We start from the raw sequence: 17,867 nt of genomic DNA, 5'->3' as shown, positions 1-17,867 counted from the left end.
CACTGTCGAAGCCGGAAGAGCAAGTCTCTGATTGTTCTTGTAGATCTCAGCATGTTTTTGATCACAGACTCCTTCAATAACTTGATGAGGATCCATGGATAAAGTGCATGCACACCATTTTAGAGGGCTCACAGACTCCAGGAAGCTTAACCATGCATTTCCAGGAGTCCCAATGAGGTTGAGCAGGCTGGTGCACAGGTGAGTCAACTAATAGCCCAGGTCAGGGAGGGACTCTTCACTGCAATATGTATAGTCGGTTCACAGCCAGGCCAGAGCTGGAGCCCAGGTCACCCAGAAACCTTTCTGGGACTCAGTTTCCCCATCTCTGTGATGATGGGATTGAATGTGATCACTGGTTTGTAGACTTGACTCACAAAAGTTGCAGGGAGGGGAGACATCAGGTGGGGCTCTGACACTTCTATCTAAACCCCAGCTCCCCCTGGTCTGTTTGGAAGGAAGAGTTTTAAGACTTTTTTTAAAAAGTTTTGAAATTTTCTGCACTTTCCAGCTCCTACCAGCTCAGCTTCTGAGAGTGTTAAATGCATGGACTGTTAGTCTTCAGAGCAAATCTGGAGGAAACTATGTTAAACAGCTCTAAAGAAATGACTATGTGTTTCAGGGGTACACAAACACTTACCCCCAGAAAACAGGGTCAGGAAATGTGAATGTCCTTGGATGATGATCCCCAGTTTCTGCTGCTGTAACCTGTGGGAGGTGCACCAAACTGCCCCTGCCTACCTGTCCACTTTCTATTTGCACCCTCTGTGTAAACACCCACTGTTTACAACTAAAACTCAGGCACAGAATAATCACCTCAGGAAAATAAATAATGGTAGGCAATAAATTTAATGTTAGGCAAATTTATTCACGTGGAGTTTCTCAGGCCACTGAGAAACTGGGAGGCTTTTGCCACCCCCCAAGGCTCTACTGGGCAGCTGGTCTACACAAAAGAACATTCCTGGGGCAAATGTAGGAATCTTCCATGAGACTGGAGGGGCCCCAGGGCTCAGAGAACAGGCAGGGCTCTGAGCTGGGAGCTGAAGGGGATAGCTGTGGCCATCCTGCCTGGTCACTACCGCCAGCCTGACTCAGGCTCGGGACAGAAGAGCACAGCTAGGCTGGAGGTGGAGGGAGGAAGTGCCCAAGAGGGTGATGACATCACCGCCCAGCCCTTGAAAGATGAGCTGTTCCCGCTGCCACTCCAGCTCTAGCTTCTCCGTCTGTGGAGGGGTGGGGACATCAGGCAGACCTGCTCAACCACCGAGGGAACCACTGAAGAGCACACGAGGCTTGCTCCGGACAAGGTGGGTGTCAGGCGGAGGCTGGTATGGCCACCTCAACTTCATGCGGGACAAGTTGTCCCGGCACAGAGGGAGGGCAGGAAGCTGGGGCGACTCTCAGCCTCAGGGAGAAGTTTCCTCCAGTCCTGGGGAGCTGGGAAAGCTACCTTCCCTTCCCCAGGTCTGACCAGTGACCCCGGGAGAGGGGCTCTCAGCAGGAGTAACTGCCCTCACTGTTTGTTGGTTGTAAGTTGGTCCTCTCCCTGCATGGAGATGTGACGTGTATGCAGGATGTAGTGGTTTGATTTTCATGGACTCTGGGTGGACACCTTGGAATGAGGCAGAGAGGAGAGAGTGTGGTAGAGCAGAGTTGGGCATGGGGTGAGGACTCCAAACCTGGCTGTTCACTCACAGCTGTGCCATTCATTTGTTTGGTGTGACCCCAGACAAGTTACTCAGCCTCTCAGAGCTTCAGTTTCTCTCTCTGCAAAGTACCAGGCTTGCCTGCTCCCTGGCATTGGTGGAGGTTAAGTCAGACAGCATATTGGAGAGGGCTTTGTGAATATTGGCTGATGTGCGCTGAGGTGGTTGGTGGTGGTGACTTTGTCTCAGACAGGCTTTGCAGCCAGCCCTGGATTGGGAGAGTCCCAGCTCTGCTCTCATCCTGCAGGGGACATTGTTGGGCAAGTTATTCTGTCCAGGTCTCCTGAGCGGTACTTTGCAACTGTTTATGCAAAGTACCCCATGTGTCGTAGGTATTCCATAAATGGTGGCCGTCACTGAGGTTGCTGAGAGTAGGCAATTTCACGGCCTAGGGGCCGCGGGGGCAGTGAGTGTTGCTCTCCTGGGCAGGTCAGAATGTGCCTCACTGAATCACAGGCTGTCTCTGGCTCCACCAGCCCACAGGAAGTGGGATCTCTGGCCCAGGTGTGGGGCAATGGGAGGTCCTGGGCCAATCAGGACCTTTTACACCTTCTGTGAGTGGCAGAAAGGCTTGGGTGGCCAGCGATAGGGCAAGTGACCCAGAAGTCATTGCTGACATTTCCTGACCTGGCTTATCTGGAGAAAAACCATGCCATGTCCTTCTACCCCTGGCAGCAGCAAGAGTGAGGGGAACACTCACTCTTTGTGAGTTCTGAGCCCCGTAAGCTTGGAGAAGGAATTTGCACTGTTTTCCGCCTGATTCATCAGTTGTAACACATGTGCCGCTCTGGAGGGGGATGTTGATAATGGGGAGGCTGTGCCTGTGTGGGGGCAGGTGTATGTGGGAACTCTGTATCCTCTTGATGTTGCTGTCAACCTAAAGCTACTCTAAAAAAAAAATCTGGGGCGGCACTTGTGGCTCACAGAATAGGGCACCAGCCCCATATACCGGGGGTGGCAGGTTCAAGCCCTGCCCCAGCCAAAAACTGTGGGGAAAAAAAAAAAAAAGCACACAGAACAAACATGCATGTTGCTTTGAGAATTCAGAAGTGACATACTTAGCATACGTTGGGGTCATGAGTCAGTCATAACTTGCTAAGACTTGAGACCCTGAATGCATCGCTCTGACACCCACTCAGGCCAGGATCTCCTGAACCCTGGGCCAGGAGCTCACTGCTTTACAAGGCAGCCCATTCCATCTCAGAGAGTCCTACCATTAAAAACACTTCCTTAGACTGAACAATGGGTTTGCTTTACAGTTATTTGAAGTTTGTATGGCTCCAATCCTTATTGGTCCTCTCTGAGTAAAGACTCACAGCTGCTTAATTTGTCCTCCATGAAAAGTTAAATCATCAATCCCTCCTGAGTCTCGCTGCTTTTCCTAAGGCCCTGCTCCTCCTGAAAGGTGGTGTGGCAGCACCCAGAGATGAGATCAGGAGCAGAGAGGTTCAGGTCATGTGTATTGAAAGGGGACAGTGACCTCCCTAGGCAGGGCAAAGATGGTGTCTGCCCTTAGAGGCAGTTAGAGACCCCTTTTATATGGGGCCGTATGGGCTGTGAAAATTCTATAGCTTGCTGAAGGACTTTGGGGAGTTAAGATCCTTTGGTATGAATTGCAGAGTCCTCTATATTCTTTGTTTTAGAGGAGATGGAGGAGGAAGGAGGAGGGTTTGTGTAGGGCTGCGTTAAGCCCCCAATGTCCCCCAAACACACACCCCAGGTTCCTTTCCAAAACAAACCTAGCAAGTCAGATATTTCTTTGACTCTGTCTTCGAAGTGGAATCTGTAGGGTTCTGGCCACTAGAAAAATGCTCATCACTCCTCCGCCAAAAAATAATCACAGAGCAAAGCAGAGTGGAACGAACATAGCTCTGGTTCAAATCCCAAGCAGGGAAGCGCCCTGTGCCTCAGTTTCCTCTCCTGTGTGACAGGCATAATCATTCCTATTTTTGAGGACCACTGTGAGGCTTAGCTCATGTGGTGCTGGTGTAGTAAAAGCGGGTGTCAGGCATGCTGCAGGTGCCCAGGGAGCAGAGGAATGGTCTACTAAGGCAGGAACTGGGGCCTGGCACTGGCGGACGTGCTGTGTTTGCCTTGTAGCTGGAGGAGTTCGGGGAAAGGGGCTCCTACTGTGCCAATGCTCATATTCCCAGGCAGTTCACCTGTGAGCAAGAGCCCTCCTCATCCTTCCCTCCAAAGCTCAAACATCAGGTTTAGTCAGGCCTGTCTCACTGCGCCTACCACCAGCCCCTCTGGGCCTGCCTGATCTCTGTCTCCAGGGGAGGACACTGGCCAGCTGAGCATCACCTGGAAATCAGCAGTGCCCAAGGAAGGGGTCTTGTAAACTGTAGAGTGCTAGGTGCCTGCACAGTCCCATCGCTTCTACAGTTGCTACTGTGGAGATCTGTGCCCATGAGGCCAGTCTCCTCCTTTTCCCTACAGGTTTCCCAGGCAGTCACACTCCAGTGGCCGGTGTGGTCTGCTGGAGAAAAACCAAATCTTGTTGTGGATCAGAATCACCTGGAAGCTGGGCACCCAGGTAGGCACAGGGGCCTGCTCCAGAATCAGAATCAGGGTCTGGGTAACTGAGGACTTGCCAATATCTCCAAATTTTGAAGCTGGTGGGTCTTGAACCATACTTGGAAAGAAGCCACTTTAGTGAAGGGTCCCTTGTGGACCCACAGGGACCACCCCCCAGTCCCTTCTTCCCAGTCCCCACAGCCCAGAAAGACTAGGCACCTTGTGCTCTGTCGATGCCCTTCCCATCTGCTCAGGAAAGGACAGAAACCCCCTCCCTGAGAACTCCAGGCCTCTACACACAGGTGAAGTTGGACCTAAATGTTTTGAGAAGCACCGAGCTGTGCTCTGCCTCCCCTACCAAACGGGACACGTCTGAAGAGAAAAGACTGGGCCTGAGCCCTGGCCCGCAGCACCCGGTCCCCACTTGGCATCAGCTGTGCACTAAGAACACGCCTGCAGGGGCAGCCTCTGAGTGCAGTGGAAGAAGGGGGGCACCTCTCGTCCTTCTCTGGACCTCCCTTTGCTTCTAGTAAAGTGAGACTTTATGAGAGAAGAAACCTCTACGCCCTAGAGTCTAGGGTCTCGCTGAACAAAAACAGCCATAAAGGAATGGCTAGAACACAAGAACATGGCTGGGAGACGGGAAAGAGTGTGCACACCGGCAAGAGCCTATGGATAAGGGGGTCTGTGGAGGCCATTTGTGGCACCAAATGAACAGAAAATAAATGGGGATCATGAAATGAACTGGGGCATGGGCACATTCAGGTGATAGACTCCCAAACTGAGAGTGGATACCTCCTTCCCCTCCCTTTTTTCCCCTTCCTTCGCCTCTTCCCCCAACTCCCTTCCTTCTACAGCCAGCCAAAGGGACTGAATCCCACCCCACAGCCTCCCCCAGTGGGTGGCCTAAGACAAGCAATTTAGCTTTGTGGAGCCTTAATTCCCTTCAGCTGTAAATAATAATAGAAATGGAAACTACCTAAAAAGAACTGGAAACTCCCTGAGGTTCTAGTGCATTAAGAAGCACTCTTACTATGGAGCATTGCTAGACCATGAGGTGGGTCAACAGATGGTTGAGGGCAAAGAGGTGAGGACACAGGCAGCTGGTGCATTTGGGTGCTTCCCTGGCATCCCAACATAGAGATAGGTGCACATCTGTTCCTGAAAGCCCAGAAGACATCTGGAAATAAGGCCCCAGTGAGGGTGGCCATCTCTGGAGAGTGATGGGTCAGGGACAGGGCCCAGAGGGAGGCTTACTTGTCACTATATTCTCTTTTGCACACCGAAATTTTATCATGATTATGAGCATGCATATATACCTTTTTGCAAATATTTAAATATAAGAAGCAAAACAAACTAGAAAAGAAATAAAAAAAGAGGCAAAATCCTGCAGTGTTCCCATTCTGCAGCCGAAGTCTGTTCTAAATCTCTTTCCAGGCCAGACGAGAGGGGAACAATTCACACCATTTGTGCCTGCACCCAAAGGGACAGTGGGAGGATAGGACCCTGGGGAGTTTAGACAGTCAGGCCCTGAGGTCACGGGAGTCATCTGTGACTATCTGAGGAAAGGCCTTCACTGAGCATCTACTGTGTGCATGGCTCTGTGCAGGGCCCCAGGGCTGCAGGGGACCCAAAAACAGTCTCTGCTCACCCAGACTCAGATCCTGATGGGGAAAAGGTCCAGGGAGGATTTTTGTCCTGAAAAAAAAAATTACTTGATTAAGCATTCAAGACAAATGAGAAATTAATCACATTAAATAATTCCAGAAAACGCAAGACATGATACAAAAAAAATATGATGAATGAAACCAGCTAATGTCTAAGGTTTCGCCTAACAAGATGTTTGTAATGTGATTAGGAAATTTGTCAACTATTCAGAAAGCCTGCTTAGAAAAGACATAAACAATTTGATAATAATCTAGAAAAGACATAAACAATTTGATAATAAACTAAAAATTTTAAGTTATTCAACTAAGCCTGAAAGTGAGAAGAGAAAAGGAAAGAAGAATAAGATGTTGTACTAAATTTTTTTTTTTTGAGACAGAGTCTCACTATGTTGACTTCAGTAGAGTGCAGTGGCATCACAGCTCACAGCAACCTCAAACTGTTGGGTTTAAGTGATTCTCTTGCCTCAGCCTCCCAAGTAGCTGGGACTACAGGCGACTGCCACAATGCCCAGCTATTTTTTGTTGTTGTTATTGTTGCAGTAGTTTAACTGGCCCCGGCTGGGTTCAAACCCGCCACCCCTTGGTGTATGTGGCTGGCGCCATAACCACTGTGCTACAGGCACTGAGCCATTTTATTTTTTATTTATTTATTTATTTATTTATTTTTTTGAGACAGAGTCTCACTATGTCGCCCTCAGTAGAGTGCTTGGCATCACAGATCACAGGAACCTCCAACTCTTGGGCTTAAGTGATTCTCTTGCCTCAGCCTCCCAAGTAGCTGGGACTACAGGCACCCACCACAATTCCCAGCTATTTTTTTGTTGCAGTTGTCTTATTTAGCTGGCCCAGGCTGGGTTTGAACCCGCCAGTGGCTGGCGCAGTAACCACTGTGCGACAGGTGCTGAGCCATGCTAAAATTTTTATCTTATCTAGAAGAAGAAGAAGAAGAAGAATTTTTCTATTCAATGCTAATAGATGAATACAGGTTTCAGCACGTTTGTCAAAATTTTAAATTTAACTATTAGAAGAATCAAAACGGGGGTGGCACCTGTGGCTCAGTGGGTAGGGTGCTGGCCCCATATGCTGAGGGTGGTGGGTTCAAACCTGGCCCGGGCCAAACTGCAAAAAAAATATAGTTGGGCATTGTGGTAAGCACCTGTAGTCCCAGCTACTCGGGAGGCTGAGGCAAGAGAATTGCCTAAGCCCAGGAGTTGAAGGTTTCTGTGAGCTGTGTAACGCCACAGCACTCTACCAGGGTGATAAAGTGAGACTCTGTCTCTACAAAAAAAAAAATAATAAAAACAGGATATATTACACTGTACCCTACAGAGACCCTATGCTCCTGAAATATTTATTCCAAGGTGCATTTACAGAAACTGATCATGTTCTAACAGGCGTTCTCAAACTTTTTAAACAAGGGGACAATTCACTGTCCCTCAGACCATTGGAGGGCCGGACTATAGTTTAAAAAAAAAAAAAAAAACACTATGAACAAATTCCTGTTCACACTGCACGTATCTTATTTTGAAGTAAAAAAACAAAATGGGTTATTGTACCCTCAATGAATCCCCAACAATAAAAAAAAAAAAAGGGAACAAATACAATCACACTGCCTCATGCGGTCCGTGGGCTGCAGTTTGAGGACCCCTGTTAGGACCTATAAACAAACTCAATAAAGTCCTAGACATACAATTCTGATAGGCTGCCAGTTAATGTCAAATATGAAAACCGAAAATTACAAACCACTTGACAAAGAAAACAACTCTTTCTCAAACTCCTCTATCAAAAAGATATATCATCAAAACTTGAGAAATGACTGTGAGAACACTACTTACCAAACTTATGGGATGCAGCCAAAGCCATATGCAAAGGAGGATTCAACCCTTTAAATGTTTTAATTATTAAACCACAAATATTCCAAATAAATGAATTAAATGTTTAATTCAATAAACTAGATAATTAAAATGACTAGAAAAAGAAGAAAGAAAATAATGCTGACAGACACAAAATAACTAATTACTAAAGAAGGAAAGTATTAGTATCAGTAAGCCAACTAAGAAAAAGCCAAAAGCTTGCTTTTGGAGAAGGGAAATCTTAGGAAATACTTTGTGCTGTGCAGAGAATTAGAGTAAGTTGACAGATAGAGATCATTGGGTGCTGCTCCACTGGGTGGTTAAGCGAAATCTGCAACCAAAATTCGGGACAGCATCCATCAAGTGAATGCTGGAGAGGCAGGATTGAAAGGTAGAGAGAGGGTTAGTTGAGGGTTTCTATCAGTCCCCAGAAAGGTCTCCTTTCCATCCTGGCCCCCAGTTCTTCAGGGGTTTTTCACTCATTGTCCTGCCTCTGTACAGAAACCTACAAAGCAAGAAAAATCAGGCCAGTTTCAGTCTCTTCTGCAGCAGCAAAGGCATCAGATCCTCCCAAGAAGCATCTGTAGGCTTAGTTGAGAAACACACGTATTGCTGAATGGTCTTTCCTAAGCAAAGGCTGCAGAAAGACATGCTTAAATGTGAAAGGACTCACCAAAAATGCCAGATCCGCACTCCTCTCAGAAAAAAAGAAAATCACTCAGAGACATAACCTAGCCGACAGAGACGTGAATCCAAATGAAGACCAAAGCCTAGAGAAGAACTTGCTTCTGTCTTTTTCTTTTGTTTCACTGGGATATCACATTATGAAATCAGGTTGAATTCTGTGATAATAAGTGGATTTTGCAGCCCAGTACGAAATCTCATCATCCCAGACCTTCCCTCTACCAGCTACCAGCTAGCTGCTTTTCTCAGGTTATCAGAAGCCCACTGGCTCCACTTACTCAGAACTGGTGTTTGGTACTGTGGGAAATCATTGAAGAAACAGTTTGAATATACTTTAAACATTTCATTTTAAATTAAAACATGATTGTGCATTTATTTACCAGTTTTTACATCAGCAAGGCCTTTCCTTTGAATGCCAATTGGCTGATTATCATTCTTACCTAAGCTAACCAATAATTCATTTCCTCTTTAAAAAAAATGGAAGAAACACTGGATTGTTTAAATATTTTTATTAGAAGAGTAATATGTGTTTGTCACAAGAAGCTAGGAAACTACTACAAAGAATAATGGAAACTCAAAAGCAACCCATGCTCAAAGACAGCCATCATCAGTAGTATTTGGTATTTTGCCTTCCAGAATTTTTAGCCATATTGTATATATAAAACAATTTAGTACTCAGCATTTTGTTCCCTTGACATATCAGAAGTAGTCTCTCGCTTTTGGCAAACTCTTAGAAGCATCATTTTCTCATGCCTGCTTAATACTCATTGCATGCATATAAGATCATGTATTTAACCAGTTCCCTAGTCCTAAACATTTAGGTGGTTTTCTAAGGCCATTGTTAATTAACATGTGATAAACATCTTTGTTCATGAAGCTTTTCCAGTCCCTTTGTTATTTTTAGAAATGTCAAGCCAAAGGGACAGGACATTTTGTTACGTTCTGGATTTGCATCATCAAAATATCTAAAAATTAAATTTTGTAGAGACAGGTTTGGGAAGCACTCAACCCTCTCCTTCTGTGGGCCTGACCCTATTCAGAGAAGACAGCAAAGGGCTATCTGCCTGCCTCCTTCAGTCTGTGAGTAACCCATTAAAGACTTACTAACTGGATTATTTTTATGTTGCCTTGACTCTAAGGAAACATAAAAATATATTTAGGAAAACATATTTAGTATCACAGCTGGAAGAACCTTACAAGATAATCTATGCAATCACCCTTCCTTACCCACAGACGGGGAAACTGAGGCCCAGAGAGAGAAAGCTACCTGCTGGAAGGCACGTGTTGAGTCTGATAATAACATTAGCAATAGAAACACTGAGGGCAGCTGCTGAGGAGCCACCAGCTCCCGGCCAGCCCCTGGCTGGGCACCTGGCCTGTTTCACCATCATAACAACCTGAGAAGGGACACTCTTACTACCCTGTCCTGCAGATGAGGAAGCCCAACTTCAGAAGGGAGTAGCAGAGAGCTGGGGTCAAGCCCAGGTCTTCCTGTCACTCCGGTCCTATCAGTCGCCAGCCCAAAGCTGACCTTCGGAGAGCCCAGGCATCTCTCCCAGGAGCCCTGAGGAAGAGGCAGACCTTAGTGTCTGAGGAGCCAGCTGGTTCTGAGCACATGACCCCATGGTAACTTCCAGGACACTGGAGTGCAGGAAGGGGATTCACAAGGCCTTTCAGAGCCCCAAACTGCAGACTCCTGCAGCTGGCTCTGCCTTAGACATGTGACCATAATCAACTTGACTCTTGGTTCTTTTCATATCTCTGGTCTTTTCGTGTGTGGAGTCACCTAGGTCTAGTGATTTGACTTGGTGTAAATCACTCCCTTTAACTGAGCCTCAGATCCCTCACCTGTAAAACAGGCAAATCAAGTCCCTCACAGGACAGTTGAGAGGATCAGGGAAGGAACTGTGCAAACCCACCATAGTGTAAACTGTAAAGTTCCCATTGCCACTAATTAAGAGGTGGCACTGTGGGATTGTTAAAGGTGCAGAGGGGTAGGCTCATGCGTGACTTCAGACAGGCCACCTCCGTCTCAGAGGTTTGGATTCTTCTCCTGTCAAGAAAAGATTGGACTGGGTGGCACCTGTGGCTCAGTCGGTAAGGCGCCGGCCCCATATACTGAGGGTGGCGGGTTCAAACCCGGCCCCGGCCAAACTACAACCAAAAAATAGCCGGGCGTTGTGGCGGGCGCCTGTAGTCCCAGCTACTCGGGAGGCTGAGGCAAGAGAATCGCTTAAGCCCAGGAGTTGGAGGTTGCTGTGAGCTGTGTGAGGCCACAGCACTCTACCGAGGGCCATAAAGTGAGACTCTGTCTCTACAAAAAAAAAAAAGAAAAGAAAAGAAAAGATTGGACTAAAAATCTCCAAATGGTGAGAGTCTTCCAACTCGAAAATTCTATGATTCTGGCATGTCTATATTTGACAATTTACGGAGCAATTTTGCACACGAGACCCCCCTGCCCCAGTGCTAATCCTACGGTATCCCTACCTACTTGATAATAGGCTGACCCTGGCCACGGCCCTCTGCCTAAACATTGATAACCCCCTCGCTGGAATTTGAGCCTGTTTTGCTGCTTAAAAAATGAGGACGATGCTACTAGGTGTACCCATCTTAAAAAACAAGAGAAGCCCATGTACATGGGAGCACTTTGAGCAGCATCCCAGGCCTGGCCGTGCCACTGACTTGCTAAGGCCCAGTTTCTGCATCTGTAAAATGGGAATATCACCTATCCAGTGTCTTGTGAGGACTAAATGAGTTAATGTCCATTAAAGGGCTTAGAAAAGATGACATGGGTAGCAGATGGCATACACATTTGCTGTCAATATCACTGTCATCATTATTTGATATTTCAACAAGTATTTCCTGAGCCTCTACCATGGGCCAGGCCCAGGGCCACAGGGTTGGGGAAGACAGAGCTATTCTGTGCTGTCACGGCACTCCCGCCTGGCAGGCAGAGGCAGCTAAGTGAGCCACTTACAGACAGTGTGCCGAGGGTAATGAGAGGAGCACTGGGGCTGCAGTACTTCTACAAGGTCCAGGGAGGCCTCCTGGAGGAGGTGACATGGAGCTGGATCTAAAAGATGGGTAGGGGCTGGCAGGGCTGCCCTGGGGGTGGCAGGCAGGTGGGGGGGTTGTCCTGGGCCCACAGTGTGCTGGGACTTAGAGCTGTTACAGACTTAGAGCTGTTACACACAAGAGTATGTATACCATAGAACTCTGCAAATACTATGAATTAGGGCTTTTCCCCCAGTGAGCCCATTGATAACCATTTACCAGCACCACTCCCTCTGTGTCCAGGTTCTCAGCCCCACTCCTCCTGCAAGCTGTGTGGTCCTGGGCAAGTCAGAGGAAACACAGGGTATTTATTGAAAAGTGTGTCAGAGTCTGCACCAAGCCAGGGCCTTGGCAATGGGTCACAAAGGTGAACGAGGCTTGAATCTGATGCTTGGGCAGCTCAGGATGAGCTAGGAGAGGTTTTTCAAACATAAGCTTATCCACATCGACAGATAACAGCCTGAAGTGTTTTTAATTGGTTACAAAAGGCAGCAATGGAAGAAGAGTGACAGAGCTTTACTCTGGGAGAGGCAGAGGCTTTGGAACAAAAGTGACTATCTATAGAGGTCTTTCTGAATGCCCTCTGAGGAGCAGGTCACCTGAGATTGGCAGGTAGAGATCTCAACAAGAGACCTGGAAGGCTGGCTTCTCTGCCCCCAGCTCCCTCCCCTTCAAGGCCCTCTCTGGAATCCATCTCCTTGCCCTCTGTCCCACAACCTGGCTCGGGCCTCTCCCTCCCCTGCCTGCAGCCTCAGCCTGCTTGTCGTACCCCAGACTCAGCTGACTGCCTTAATCCAGCCAGAGTGCTGTTGCCAGGTGGATGTCAACAACATCACATTTGGCTGTGTCTGGGCATCCTTGTGGAGAGGCTAAGGTGTGATCTATACATGAAAGCCACCTACACCTCCAGGTCACCTGGGGTGTGTGGGCAGGGCAGGACTAGGTAATCACCTGCCCAGGAAGCTACCCAGGCCCCCGACCTCAGGCATACTTCCCAGCCCCAGGGAGACCTCTGAGGACAGACCCTGGCTGTCCTTTACCACCATAGGCACACTATAAAAAGAGACAGGGCAGAGAGGTGCCAGGGTTCAAACCCCCTCCTCCACAAGTCCCTGGCTAGACTCTAGACAAATTACCTCACCACTCTCCATTTTCCTGTAAAGTTGGGATAGCACTGGTGCCTCCATCCAAGATGGGTGTGGATTACATGAATTAGTTCATGGAAAGTGCTTAGAACACTGAGGGCAGTCCTAGAAAGCCCTCAAAAACCAAAGCTCAGAATTCATGCTGGTGGCCACAGAAGGCCTTCATAAACTGGCTGAAGGAAGGAATGGTCAGCAGGGAAACGCTCTGTAAATGTCGTTGCAAACCTGTCAGCTTCCTCATCATCGTCAACATTCCCCCAACACTGTGCACAGCAGATGTCCTGTCTGGAGCCCAGCGTGTTTAAGAGACTGGACGTCCGGACAGCAGTGTGGGCACAGTCCTGGTCCACTTCACGTGGGGTATGTGAAAACTCAGGAGACATCAATGGACACTTACAAATATTTACACTGAGACCACAGAACTAGTGTGCTTGAGTGGAGGCCCAGAGGACAGAGTTCTGAGCGTACTTCACGAGGACTGCCAGCAAGAATCAGCTGTCTGGGAAGCCTTCCTGGAGGAGGAGGCATCTGCTTGACATATCTGAGTGGTTGATACAATAAGGGGGCTTGTAGAGGATGGAGATTATGACCTGTGCTTCTGGCTGACCAGAAGTCAAGATTCCCACAACCCCTACTCAGCCCTACTATGAAGCTAAATTATAGCTTTCACATGAAGACTATAACCCAACTATAGCACAAGACTATGGGGAAAGGGCCAAGGAAGGGGAAGGGAGGGGGGAGGTTTTGGTGGAGGGAGGGTAATGGGTGGGGCCACATCTATGGTGCATCTTAGAATGGGTACAGGCGATTGCACTAATGTACACAGGTATGATTTAACAATAAAAAAATAAAAATGAAAATAAAAAAAGATTCCCACAACCCTCTCCTTAGTCTCAATGATTTGCTAGAATACCTCACAGCATCAGGGAAACTTTTACTTACATTTACAATTTATAATAAAGTGTAACACTCAGGAACAGTCCAGTGGAGGAGAGGCGTGGGGCCACATATGGGGAAGGGGCACAGAGCGTCTGTACCCTTTCTGGGCACAACACCCTCCCATACCTCCATGTGGTCACCAACCCGGAAGCTCCCAAGCCCTGTCTTGTAGGGGTTCTCATGGAGGCCTCATGACCTGGGCATAATCAATTATTAGCTCAATGTCTGGCCCCTCTCCCCTTCCTGGAGGTTGGGAGGTGAGACTGAAAGTTCTAAGCTTCTTAGAGCTTCTCCACCCTGAAGCTCTCTAGGAGCCCACAAGGAGTCTCCTCATTAGAACAAAAGGATTTAGAGCCCTGTATCAGGAACCGGGGTCAAAGACCAAATATATACTTCCTATTATCCTCGTGTCACAATATCACAGGCTCTGAGAACACAGTGAGGGGCTCTTCCTGTATGGCAGCCACTGGCCTCACGTGCCTACTGAGGCCAGTGGCTGCCATACAGGAAGCTGTATGTGAAATGTGAAGCTGTAATTGAAATGTGGCTGGTCCACATTGAGATGTATGGTAAGTGTAAACTGCACACAGGATTTTGAGGAGTTAGCAGGAAGAAAACAATATACAATAACTCATTGATGATTGTTTATATTGATTACATATTAAAATGATGATGTTTTGCATATATTTGGTTAAGTCAAATATATAGTTAACATTATTTTCCCCTGTGTCTTTTACCTTTTTTAATGTGACTGCTTAGGAAATTTAAAATTACTTCTGTGGTTCATGTTACATTCTTATTGAACAGCCCTACTCGAAGCAATGGGGAACAAATTCTGTAGAGCAAACAGCTGGGATTTGGAAGCAAAGAGAGCAAGAGTTGGCAGGGAAACCTGTAGAAGAAAAGAAATGTAAGAAACATATTATCAGGGCGGCACCTGTGGCTCAGTGAGTAGGGCGCCGGCCCCATATACCGAGGATGGTGGGTTTGAACGGCCCCGGCCAAACTGCAACAACAACAAAAAAATAGCTGGGCATCAAAAAAAAAATAGCTGGGCGTTGTGGCGGGCACCTGTAGTCCCAACTACTCAGGAGGCTGAGGCAAGAGATTTGCCTAAGCCCAAGAGCTGGAGGTTGCTGTGAGCTGTGATGCCACAGCACTCTACCAAGGGCAATAAAGTGAGACTCTGTCTCTAAAAATAAATAAATAAATACTCTAAAAAAAAAAAAAAGAAACATTATCCAGCCCAGGGCAGGAGGAATTTGGATTCAAGGAAATGAACGGGGGGGGGGGGGGGGGGGGTGCGGTGGAGGGGAGGAATAGTGTGAAACTCACAAGACAATTGGAATGTGGCCTGGATAGTTGATGCTATGAAGGAATTATTGTTAGTTTCTTTTAGGTGTGATAATGGTTGTCTAATTGTTCTTTCTGAAATAAGAGTCCTTAGCCTTTAGACATGCATACTGAACTATTTACAGAGGAAATGATACACACGCAGGATTTGTTTTAAATATTACAAGAGAGGTGGGGTGGATTTAGGCATAGAAGAAAGAGTGGCTGTAAGGTGGTAATTGTTGAAGCTGGGTGAAAGATCTGTGGAGTTTCACTATGCTAGTCTGTATATTTACCTATATATTCAACATTTTTCTAATGAAAAGTTTAAAAAACAAAGCAACCTTAGCCGGGCATTGTGGCGGGCACCTGTAGTCCCAGCTACTCGGGAGGCTGAGGCAAGAGAATCGCTTAAGCCCAGGAGTTGGAGGTTGCTGTGAGCTGTGTGAGGCCACGGCACTCTACCCAGGGCCATAAAGTGAGACTCTGTCTCTACAAAAAAAAAAAAAAACAAAGCAACCTGAGGTTCTGGCCCAGACTGCCTGGGTTTAAATCTCAATGCTAGTCTTGCTGGCCATACCTCGGTTTGCTCATCTGTAAAATAAGGATGATGATATTAGTCCCTACACTGCTGGGATTTATCTGTAGTGTGCTTAGAAATGTGGAAACAAAATAAAAGAAATGAAAATACGTTGCACTTGACATGTCACCTGTGCTCACAATGCCCTGTTCATGGGCAGAGTTATCCCTGTTATACCAAGATACTAAGTCACCTGCCCAAGGTCATCCAGCCAGTAGAGGTAAAACCAAGACATGTCCTAAATTTATTGACCTCGGAGCGCAGGCATGATGTGAATACTTATGCCTGGGGCTCAGAGCTCAACTTTTCCTGTCTTCTCTGCTTCTCTAGTTTTGAGAAATTCTCTGCAGATCGGCTTGAAAAACCATGCTCCACTCCTGCTTTTTTCTAGAAAAGGCATAACACTGGCAGAACCAAGAGTTCTGGAATTCCTAAAGTTAACTGGAGGCTCTCTGCCTCCCCTGGTGGAATTGGGCAGAGGACAGAGGTCATGTGGCTAGGTTGAGACCGACAGGGCAGGGCCAGGAACAGGGATCTGGAGAGGGAGGTAGGCAGGAAGGGAGCTGCCTCATCTTTGCCACACCTGGTGAAGGAGAACTCACTAAAACTAGTTTATTCCTCCTGGTTCCATAAGTGCCTTTGGATGGCAATGAGTGAGGAGATAAACCTCTGAAAACTCAGTGTGCAGATTCCTGCTTGCATGCTTCTCGAAATGGGGACTCATTTCTTCCTCCTCTTTAAGGCCATGGTTGTGCAAAAGTCTCCAGAATCATCTATTACAAACCCTCATTCTCTTGATGAAGAAGTGAAGGCCCTGAGGTGTCAAGGCACTCACCCAAGGGCACACCTGGTCCCAAGGCTCTGACTCCAGACAATATTCCTTCCATATCTTTGCTATAGAGTCTCAGACAAGCAAGGGACCTCTGCTGGCTGAGGTATCAGGGAAGGCATCTCAGAAGAGGTGACATTTGAGACAGCCCAGGAAGAATAGCACTAGAACATTGCTTGGTATCCTAATTCTTTTTGTCTTGCCCACCATATTACACCTTTGCTACTGTATTTCATATCGAGTGTGGCAAACATACCAGAATAGATTTTTGTTGAATGAATGAATAAATGAGGCAGGAAGTCACTCCTAGGAGGTAAAAGGCAATGGTATAGGCCCCTTCAGAACTGGAGGGGTACGTTGTGATAAGCCTTAGATCACATACATTGCAGTGTGCAGGAAGGGACAAAACTCTGCCCACCCCAAACTTCGCATTCCCTGACACTCCTCTTGCATGCTGGCTGCTCAGGGCCCAAACCTCTTGGTGGCATAAAGGATTCTTTTCATTCTGTGATTGGCTCAGGTTTTCTGAGCCAATTGTGGTTTCCACCCCCTTGTTTTGTAAACCAGGCTAGGTGAGAAGACAGATCATAGCATGTGCTCACCAGTGGTGGGGGAGCTGGGCCACAGCCAGCTTGGCAGAGGCTCCACCAGCTGCCCTCTCCCCAGCCCCAGCAGGGCCTATGCCAATCTCCAGGCATCAGGGCCCTCCCTGGAGCTGGAGAGGCTGCAGGAGGAGCAGGTTTCTCGGGCACACTTAGCCACGGCTCACTTCCCAGCCTGAGCTGTTCCTGAGAAATTGCTTTTCTGGGAAACACTCCCTATTTATGTGGTTTTTGGTTTTGCTTCTGGCAAGGATTTCTATTTCCTTCTGTTATAAATCTCTGATGTGCTCATGACAGGAAACCTGAGACATGCAGGAAAGCGGAAAGAAGACATGATTACCATCATGCAAAGGCAACTGCGCCCAACACTGTGGTGTGTGCCCGCCACACCTCTGCATGGCCTAGGGTATGAAGTCTTGGTGTTGACAATCAGACAGTATTAGACACTGCCTTCCACCTGGGATGGGGGCACTGTAGAGTGGTAACAAGAACAGGGAGCCTGGATATCAGGACTCCAGAACCAGAACCAATCAGACAGTATTAGACACTGCCTTCCACCTGGGATGGGGGCACTGTAGAGTGGTAACAAGAACAGGGAGCCTGGATATCAGGACTCCAGAACCTGGGTTCAAAGTCAGACTCAGCAACTAACTGGCTGCATGTTCCCAGAGAATGCCCACTGCCGGTTTCTGGGCCTCTGTGCCCACTTCTGTAATATGTGGGATTCTGACGAAGTAATGTCCAAGAGCCCCTCCTGCCCTAATATTCCAGGATTCTGTAAAATTAATCTGGGAAGAATTTCCAAGGATGAAAGAAAAAAAGGAGAGATAAACATGCCCAATACAATCATCACACGTTGAAGTCAGATTTCCCCAGAGCAATGTCCCCAAGGGCTACAACCTGGCCCCAGGCCCGTGAGCCTCTCTGGCCCAGGCAGGCCCCAAAAGGCCACTTTAGGA

General features: G+C 47.5%; 1 protein-coding gene across 1 annotated transcript in view; it reads left to right on the top strand.

Moving 5' to 3' along the window:
* Positions 1-1,083: 1,083 nt before the first annotated feature.
* Positions 1,084-17,867, top strand: part of LOC128594160 (B1 bradykinin receptor-like) — a 67,198-nt gene continuing 50,414 nt past the window's right edge. Inside the window, exon 1 of the mRNA XM_053602707.1 lies at positions 1,084-1,304. The gene's annotated coding sequence lies outside the window, so the exon portion shown is untranslated. The remainder of the gene's footprint in view (positions 1,305-17,867) is intronic.

Source organism: Nycticebus coucang, chromosome 9 (assembly GCF_027406575.1).
Source record: "Nycticebus coucang isolate mNycCou1 chromosome 9, mNycCou1.pri, whole genome shotgun sequence".
Taxonomy (NCBI): domain Eukaryota; kingdom Metazoa; phylum Chordata; class Mammalia; order Primates; family Lorisidae; genus Nycticebus; species Nycticebus coucang.
Note: the sequence above shows the minus strand (reverse complement) of the source record. Positions and strands in the feature narration are given on the sequence as shown.